Source organism: Herpailurus yagouaroundi, unplaced genomic scaffold (genome assembly GCF_014898765.1).
Source record: "Herpailurus yagouaroundi ecotype Mexico unplaced genomic scaffold, PumYag 28, whole genome shotgun sequence".
In the NCBI taxonomy this organism is placed as follows: Eukaryota; Metazoa; Chordata; class Mammalia; order Carnivora; family Felidae; genus Herpailurus; species Herpailurus yagouaroundi.
Genome location: NW_024412376.1, coordinates 157642382 through 157652461, shown reverse-complemented (window position 1 = coordinate 157652461; position 10080 = coordinate 157642382). Strand labels below are relative to the sequence as shown.

Here is a 10080-nt window from a genome sequence, read left to right as displayed (position 1 = left end):
TACAGAAGCATCATTGAAGGCCTTCTCAGGTAAGGTACTCTATTTTCTGAGCACAGGACTCTACTTAGCTCTCCTCCACACCTGTGAGGAATGACTGACACAATGGATACAATTCCACCAACGTGGAATCCACCAACCTTGGGCTACTGGTGGTTCTCCAACATGTAGGCTTCAGTTAGGAAACTAAAAGTACCACACCTGTTTCCCCTTTTGAGTTCACAAACCAACTGTTAGAAAATCCTAGCAATCAAATAAGTAGAAACTAAAACATTATCTTTATTGTTAGTACCCTTGAGTTAGACAAACATCACCTCACAGACCATGGCTGGACTGACCAACTTCAGGGTTCTCCCATGAAGACTTGTTCCTGAATATTCATTTCTGCAAGTATGCAGTGACATACAAAGACAGAGAGAGGCAGGCTGAGCTCCTCCCCCAAGCACACCAATCAGATAAGTCACTGCTCCATCCTTGGAGAGGGAATGGGGTGAGAGAATAGGAGTGATACTCTAATGGAGCTCCCTCCACATGGAAGCATGAAGGCAGAGGAAAGGGAGAGTTCCATCACCAGCTCTGACATTATTTTCTATGTCTTTCAGCAACATGCTGATGTTAGACTCTCATAGGATTATCTCTTTGGGGCCATTGGACCAGACTATGCACCGAGGTCCTCGCTGTCGGTAATACTGAGAAAATGCTGATGCTGGAGGAAGAAACAGGACCAGGCATGAATCTCAGACTAGGTGAAGATTGGTTCGGCCTGTAGCCTGAAGTGCAAATGTACTGGAGTATTTGTGGTAGTGGGAATTTAGCTGAAGGGGCAGGTATGTGGAGGTCAGGCCACCAGAAAGGAAGGGAGGTGGCCTGAGGAGACACCCGAGGGAAAGAATGAGCCAGTTGAGAAGAGTTCTGAGTTCTAACACCACCACCCCAAGCACAGCCCTTCCACCGTCTCTGAAACGTCAGTGCAATCCTGTTCCACAGCCAATCCCAGTTGTTTGTCCTGTGCTTCTGAGGGAGTAGCAGAAGGAAGAACAATGCCAAGCTCCTCTGAGGTCACAGTGGTGGAAAGAGTAATAACAACTAACAACCACCATTTCCAGAAGACAGGCCAGCCCATCCCCCATTAGAAGCAAAGGTGGCAGCATGGCGGCACAATAGGAAACCCGGAGCCCAAGAACCCAGGGTTCACGCCCCTGAGAGTGCAAGCCACCCTGTGCCTCTCAGATACAGCCAGCGACATTTTGAGGAAAGCTGCCTCCTAGGGATCGTATCGGTGGGACTCAAACTGTCATAATTTGGGCATGAAGGTAAATGAGGTATTAATCTGAAATCACAGACAACATACGCAAAACACTTAGCCCATTTGCCGGCTCATAATAACCAGTAACTTCTCAACCAACAGGACCTCTTGTCATTTTTACTGTTGTAGTGTCACGATCGGTGCATCTTGGCTTTCATTTCCCTAGGGTGACTGATGAATAGGTCACTGTGGCTTCAGAGCTATTTGGGGATCCCCAGCCAGGCACTTGACAAGGATTTGTGGAGAGGGAGGATTCCAGGTTATGCTTTAAGGACAGTAGGGATTTGACTTTGCAGAGATAAAGCAGGAGCTCTACAAAATGTGGGTCAAGGCCGCTGAAAGCTGGGCTGCCTGGGGGGAAGCTTGCTAACAGCCGCTGCACACACAGGCTATGGAAGGTGCGAGTCAGGAGAGGAGGAAGAGAAGCAGGAAGTTTATACAAGGTGATTTTGTAGAAGATCAAACCTGACATATTTGCAGGACCTGTATAAAAAATGCAAAACAGCCATCTCTTTTAAGAACCATCTTCGAAATTGCAATAAATTCTCCCTGACAGAAACTCAGTCAAGTCCAGCATGTAATCTCCCACTGTCAAGAAGAGTAACGCCAAGTGGTATGTGTTCCTCTACTATAAAACAAATAAATAAATAAATCAGAGGTTGCTGGCCTGGGAAGATGGAAGTTAATTTGCCAAAGCTGCTTCTCAGGGCTCAGCTTGCTCACCTCGTAGGGTCTCCTTTTATCAGTCTTGTGCAAAATGAGTACTTCTAGGGAAGCCCTCTTTGGCCAGTTCTCTCTAGTGCCATATCCCCCACAAAACAGGAGTAAAAGGATCTAGAATTACACACCGTGGGGCTTGAACTCTCACTCCACCAGTTATTATTAGCTATGTAGTCTTGAGCAAGTCGCTTTCCAAATCTAAGCCTCAATATCCTCACCCGGAGAGAGACTGAGAGTAGCACCCACCTTACAAGCCTTACTTGGAGGAGCAGGTGAAATCAGCCACGTGAACTACAAGTTGGCACTCAGTGAGTGCTCAACGAATGCGAGCTACTATTGTCACCCTCGTCACTATCATCATCTTCTTCTTCAGGGTTATTGTTACTCTCCACTATCTCAGGTACATTACTTTCTTCACCCAGTGTGTCTCCCTAACTCAGTATCAGAGCTTTAAGGACCCAAAGTCATGTTTGGGTCCATTGCGGAGAGCTGATTTGAGACAGAGAAACCAAATGGGCTTTAATCAGCTTTTCTCCCGCTGCTGTTTTATCCTGAGAAGTTCTGGGGTGTGTGTGTGTGTGTGTGTGTGTGTGTGTGTGACTTCCTCATTTTATTTTAATATGTCTACTCTAATTCAACAAATAGCTATGGAGAGCCACTATGGAGCATCCTTACCAGGACAAAATGTCCCAAATGTCTACCAACTTTAAAGATAAAATAACCTTTCTAGACAGCATACCTTCTTCCAATAACTGCCCATTTATCTGGTGGTCTTCACAGCCAGACTCTGCAAAAGAAATACCTTTAGTTGCAGTCACCTGTTATCCCTGCTCCTCTTAGCCTTCTGATTAATCTTGTTTTCCCACCATCACTGGGACGGCCCTCCCCAAATTCTAAATTCACTGGCCACATCTCCCTCCTGTGGCACTTGACCTCAGCATTTGTTAAAGCTGACTGCCACACCCCCCCCCCAACGGGTAAAACACCAGCTTCTTCTGGTCCAGCCTTCCAGGTCTTCCTACCGGCTGTGTCTCTTCAGTGTTCTTTGCTGATTTCTTCCCACTGGCCTCAAATATTCCAGGACATTTTCAAAGCCCTCTTCCCTTCTCTATCTATATTCTCCCTAAATGAGCTCATCTAGTCCAATGGCTCTACACCACATTTACACAATTTTGGACTCCAATTTTTATAGAAATATTTAACTTCTCCTCCTGATATATACACTAACTCCTATTAAATGTTATCTCTTCTTGGATATATTTTGTTCTTTAGTATGCCAAGGAGAGATTTAACCATGTCACACCCTTATTCAAAATCCACTAAAGGTCTTCAAGGTTTGCCGCTGCCTCACTCTCCAAGCCTTGTCTCAACATATTCAGATGCTTCTTACCCCTAATAGTCACCTTATGCCATAAGACCAATGGAATTTCCCCAGCAGATTAAGCTATTTTAGACTTCATCCACATTTTTCTTATGTGTTTCCCTTTTCATAGGATATAGTTTCTCTCTCTCTCTCTCTCTCTCTCTCTCTTTTTTTTTTTTTTTTTTTGGTCAATATTCTAGTAATTCATAAAGACACAACTCAGACATTATTTGGTCAGCTAGCCAGCGTCAAATGCCCTTCCTTCAACTTCCTTCAAATCTTGGTCACTCATCAAGTACTTATCACTTACCTGTATCATGGTTTCTCTTTACCTATCTGTCCTAGTCAGTTCAGGCTGATGTAACTGATACCACAGACCGGGCAGGTTAAACAGCAGACATTTCTTGCTCACTGTTCTGGAGGCTGGGAAGTCCGCCATCAAGGTGCCCGCAGGTTCAGTGTCTGATGAGAACCCTCTTCCTGTGATCTTGCTGTGTCCTCACATGGCTAAGAGAAAGAAGAGAAGCAAGCTGTTTCATATTTCTTCTTATGAGGGTGTTAATCCCGTCACGAAGATTTCCACCCTCATGACCTAATTATATCCCAAAGGCCCCATCTCCAAAGAGCATCACGTTGGGAATCAGGGCTTCAGCTTATGAATGCGAGGGAAGGGGGACACAAACATTCAGTCCATAGCACTGTCTCTTCCCCTCCCCAGGATGTGAGCATCTCAAGAGTAGGGTCTGTGTCCTTCAGCCACATTGTCCCAGCACCTGGCAGAGTGTCTTGCAAGCAACAATATCTGCGTCAGCAACAACAATTAGCTCTTACTGGGAGCTTAATATGTACCAGGAATTGTACCAAGTGCTCAGAGGAATGTTATTGTTAAGACGAAAGTTTCTTCCTTATTCTTGGTGTTTCTTTCCATGTAGAGGAAACTGCTTGCATAGTACTTCTATCCTCCCCTCCCCAGAGAAAATTGAGTGATTTTTTTCTGATGCGAGAATTTAGAAGCAAAACTTGGGCGTACGTAGTTTAGCTCCATCTTCTTTGGTTCCTTGTAAGAAAACATTTGCAATGAGCATTGATTTGCCTCCCCATGCCAAAAAAGGCCCCTGTGACTGGAGCGATCAGTCTTCCTAATCCTGGGGGATCGTTCTATGAATCCCATTTTTCTTGGTTTTCCAATATCTGCTTTGTCGGGTTTGGTTTTTGTTTTGTTTTGTTTTGTTTTGTTTTTGTCATATATTGGTCTCTGTCTAATGACCCATAATTATTTCTCATTTGGTTCAGAGCCCAGCTAGGGGAAATGGAGGCTATTTATTGGATACTCACTCAAAGATTCCAACACTTATAAAGTCTTCAATGTTATTAGGCCACAAATAGGTTCTCAATAAAACTCGGTTGAACTCAAAGAAAATGAAGGTTAATATATGTCAAGCTAGGGTAGGTTATGCTTTGCTAAAATTCGCTATGAAGTCATACACACATTAGTTTATTTCTTGTTCATGCCATGTGTCTGGTATAGCTTGGTGGGAGACTCTTTTCCCTGGAAACTTTCAAGAACCCAATCTTATGGAATTACCATGATCTTATGATTGTCATCTTAGCATGTGACTTCAGGGCCTCTGGCAAAAAAAAAAAAAAAAAGGAGTGTTTGGAAGCTTATACCATCCTTTCTTGTTTCTATCTGAAGTGACATTTTCATTCACAACGAAGTAATATGACTCTGTTCTAACTACAAGGAAGGCTGGGAAATGTAGCAAAGCATATGGGATGTTTAATAAGCCTGACAGCCTGCGCCACAGGGCACTTGAATGTCATGGAGCACAATGTTTGGAGAAATGGAATTCTCGACTGGATTTCATGGTGAGTAGAAGGCATGTTGTGTGCAATGATCCTGACCGGCAGGAGATCAGAGGTGATGCACAGTAAAGGGCCAGCGGCAGGTGGAACTGGAGACTCCCCTCCTCACTTCTCAAACTGAAAGCTCCGTTTTCCTTGTTTATAAAATGAAGAAAATATTTCCTGCTTCGTAGGGTGGTATAAAGATTAAATTAGATAAAATAAAGAGTGCCAAGCAAAATGCCCCCAAGTTACTTCTCAGAACAAAAGAAGCCCTATTTTCAAGGGCTTACAAGTTCTCTCCTATTACAAGAGGCCTTCTCATTACTTTATCTGAACACACTAGGACTATGTGTTAAGATACGTTAGCCCGCAATGTACTCAATTAGTGTTAATTTTCAAAGCAATGGGGTCACCTGACAGCCCTGGATTTTCGAAAGGAAGCAAAGGAATTTGACAGATTTAGTCATTATTTCTGGGAGGAGTTATGATTTTCCGGCTGAAAGCACAAGGTGTCATTTGAAACAACCCTATTAAAGATGACTCTAAACAGTTTTGAGTAAAAAGAAAGACCGGCGCACGCTACAATATGGGTGAGTTGAGAACATAGTGTAAGTGAATGAAACTAGTCACAAAGAGACATACTGGATACTTCCACTTATATGAAATGCCCAGAATAGGCAAGTCCAGAGGGAGGAAGTTGACTTGTGTTTGCCTCGGGCTAACCGCCCCTGGCGGCTTGGGAGGAATTGTGAGGTGGCTGTTACTGGTTCTAAAGCTTCCTTTTGGGGTGAGGACAATGTGCTAAAGGTGATTGTGGCCCTGGTTTCATAGCCCTGTGAACAAACAAAAAACATTGAGTCGTGCACTTCAAATGGATGGATCATATCTCAATATAGATATCTCAGTGTGAACTGTATCTCAATAAGGTTCCAAAGAACAACTTAGTAAGTGGTTACCATGTAAATATTACAGTGACGAATGAAGGGGAAAAAATGCAAACGGCTACTGATTGCTTGAAATAAAATTTACAGTGACAGCGTCGTGGATCCAATGAGCTTTGAGTCCCAAATAACTGAGGCAGGAATGGAGTGGAGGTGTTCTGGACATCTTTCGGCGATGACTCGCAAAGTGGATCTAGACATGACCAAAGAGCAACATCAAAGAGGCATGTGGAGAATACAGTTGTTTCATGAAATGTGATGGTAGAAAAAGGATTTTTTAACTAATGTCTCTTAAAAATTCCAAAGCAAGTTTTAAAAAATAAGTTAGGGTTTTTTTCCTCTTCAAGGATGAAGTGTCACCACTTGGCAAGACATTCTGCAAGCATACCATCTTCTAGAATATTGTTCATGATGTGTTTTATATATATATATATACTTTAATATATAATATATAATGTGACTAAGTTAATAATATTGTGAGGAGACACTTGGCCATGTCATCAACATTTTTAACATTTATTTCATCAGATTAGCCACATAGTTGAAGGAATGTTCATATTAGAAAAACTCAGCAAGAGTGGAAGCATCTCAGGGTCCTGAAATTACATAGAATGAAGGAGCGCCCTTACTGTATTGGGGAATCTTGCCAGTTTTATTTGCCACATGGTTCTCCATATCATGAGATTCAGGCCACACCCAGGTTCAAGCCTGACTTAGAGGGAAGACTTCTCGAAGGCACAGATTACCTAGACCAGTGAAGACATGAGTAGGTGCTATTAAAGCCAGTTTGTGCAGAGTATTACAGATATGAATATTGCTCCTAAGGTATTTAACCACTCAATGTAGGAATTGTTCAAATGAGGACTGGATGATCAAACATCTGCACGTAATTCTGTCTGTAGTCCTATTTTAAAACCGCAGATTGCAATATATTAGTGAGACATGAAATCCATTTAGTGGGTACCCAACCAGTGCTGACATATTTTCTATTGTGTATTTTATTTAATATACGTTTGATCAGAATGCAATAGAAGAAATGAGGATAAAATTGAAGCATCATTATACACTGTATATGGTAGGCTAAGTAACGTTTCCTGAAAGCTTTTCAGAAGTGTGTGTGTGCATATGTGCACGTGCTTGGTTGCCATATAAGATTCATTTCTTATATGATTTGCAGCTTAAAACTCTTTGAATCACATTGTGGTAGAAGAAAATTCCTGCAGTGGGTGGGAAGCTGGATATGTTAGCCCCTAAGTTTCCATCTAACTCTTGATGGATTATTCCAGAACTCTCAGCCCTGAAGAAGAAAAAATGTCAGGCTCTTCCAAGACCGAGGAGATGGTGTGATACCCCACACTGCCGAAACACACACGTAAGAAACAAGCCCCCCGACCACGTAGTAATTACAAACAGATTGCATGACAGTGTTCATCAGCTCCAGAGAGAAGTCACTGGAGAAGCAAAACCCAGAAACTCTTCCATTGCTGTAACAGGAAAGTATTTCAGTGCTGGAAGTCACAAAACTAATGAATCTAAATGGAGAGACCATTTAAATTTCTAGACAGGGGAGGCTTGTAATCAATAAACTTCTTACCCTTAGTTCCTCCTAGGAGCCCTCATCTGTGTTAATAAAATTCTCGGTAGTAGGTCCCTTACCACTGATCCTATTGTCAACGGTGCGTGGGTGACGACACTGGGGCCAGAGTCCAGCACCACAATTGAAGACATGAGCACAGTCTGCCCACAGAACACTGGAATATCTCTTAAAAATTCCAAAACAAGTTTTTAAAAATAAATTAGGGTTTTTTTCCTCTTAAAGGATGAAGTGTCACCACTTGGCAAGTCATTCTGCGAGCATATGTTACTATAAACATATATAACTTTTTTGGAATAAAGAGACTGAAACTGAAACACTCTGGTTAAATCATTAACTCTGCAACTGTTCGACTCACGAAAGCAATAGTCCAACGTCAAAATAAGTTAATATTTGTTGAGCATAAACTATGTAACAGGCAATCCTGGCAAGTGCTATGGATTGACTGAAAAATCTATCTGACATAGTTTCTGCTATGTGAAATAACAGGAAATGGGATGTAACCAAATAACAAAAACAGAGGGCGGGCCATGATGGTAAGGATCAATCTTTTCTGGGTCAAAAACCTTTTCAGATGCAATGAAAACTATCCTGTCATTCAGCACTGCCCAGGGTCAGAGGTGTTTGCTACAGTCTTAGCTTAGGCTGTCGTCACAAAAGACCGTAGACTGAGTGATTCAACAAGAGACGTTCATTTTCTCATGGTTCTGAAGGTTAGAAGTCCAACATCAAGGTTCTCAACCGTTCCGTTTCTGGTGAGGTCTCTCCTCCTGGCTCGAAGGCAGCCACTATTGTGTTCATCCTCGTGCCCTCTTCTTTGTGAGCTTGTGGACAGACAGATGGCGAGGTCTCTGATGCGTCTTCTTGTAAGGTCATTCGTCCTATCAGGTTAAGGCCCCACCTTTAGGACCTCATTTAACTTTAATTACTTCCTCAGAGGACCGTCTCCAAATAAAGCCACATTGGGGCATCAGAGCTTCAACATATGAATTGGGGGTGGGAGGGGGGACACGGATATTCAGTCTGTAACAGCTCCCAAACCTGATCTACACCGGGAAGTATATAGTTTGCTTACTAGAATGTAAATCAAGCTAACTAAAACAAGTAGGAGCTCTGTAGTAGGCAGAATGATTGCTCCCCCAAGATGTGCACATCCTAATCCTTGCAACCTATGAAAATGTCAGATTACATGACAAGGGAGAATTAAAGTCATGGATGGAATTAAATTGCTAATCAACTGGCTGTAAAATACACAAATTATCCTGGATTATCCAGCTGACACAATGTAATGATAGGAGCCCTTAAAAGTGGAGGAGGCTGTCCGAAGTTAGAGACCCAGAGAGAGACAGAGGTGTGAGAAAGCACTGACCCGACTTCCCTTTAAAGATGGAGGGCGGGGGCCATAAACCAAGGAAAGTTGATGGCAAAGAAATAGATTTTCCCAAGACCTTCCAGAAAGTAATGCAGCTCTACCTCGATTTTATCCAAGGTAGAGACATGTAGGACTTCTGAAGGACAGACTGTACCATAATAAATTTGTGTAATTTTAAACCACTAACTTGGTGGTAATTTGTTATACCAACAATAGAAAATTATACCTCAATAAATTGGGTTTAAAAAGAATAGCTGTTATGACCCAATAGACTTTAAGGCAAGAAATTTTCCTGAAGCATTAGGGATACATTTTATGAGACAAAATTTTTATTTTACCAGGAAGATGTAGTATTTATAAGCAACATGGAACTAATAATATGGCCTCGAGACAACTAAAGTAGCAATAATGAACAGAGCTATACAGAAAAATATGCAAATCCACAATCAAAATGGTGGCTATGAATTCAGGTCTCTCAGTAATTGAGAGAACAAACAGACCAAAGCAGTACAAATATCAAAGATTTGACATCCTGCTGAACACATCCAACTCAATTTACTTACACAGAACATGGCTTCTAACAGCTGCAATGTATACATGCTCCTAAGTGGCGTATTTACCAATATTTTAAAATAAAGCAAAATCTACAAAATTTTCACAGACTGGAATCATACAGAATATATTCTGACCTCACAGAATTTAGCTGAGAATTATAACAAAAAGCTAATTAGAAACTAATCTTATATTTGGAAATTTAAAAATGATCTTTTGAACAACTCATAACTCAAAGGGGAAATCAAAATAAAATTTTTAAATACCTTCAAGTTAATGATAATCGAAATACAAAATGTCAAAACTTCTAGAACAGACAGAAGCTGTGCTTAGAAGGTAATTTGTGGTCTATTGGAGAAAGGTAACGGGTTAAAAATCCGTGATCTC

At 41.8% G+C, this 10080-nt stretch overlaps 1 long non-coding RNA gene across 1 annotated transcript; it reads right to left on the bottom strand.

Moving 5' to 3' along the window:
* Nucleotides 1-252: 252 nt before the first annotated feature.
* Nucleotides 253-4128, bottom strand: LOC121038211 (uncharacterized). The gene is made up of 2 exons (XR_005794233.1): nt 3799-4128; nt 253-2810 (listed from the first exon to the last, which is right to left on the bottom strand). It is a non-coding gene; the product is annotated as an uncharacterized LOC121038211 (long non-coding RNA).
* Nucleotides 4129-10080: the final 5952 nt, after the last annotated feature.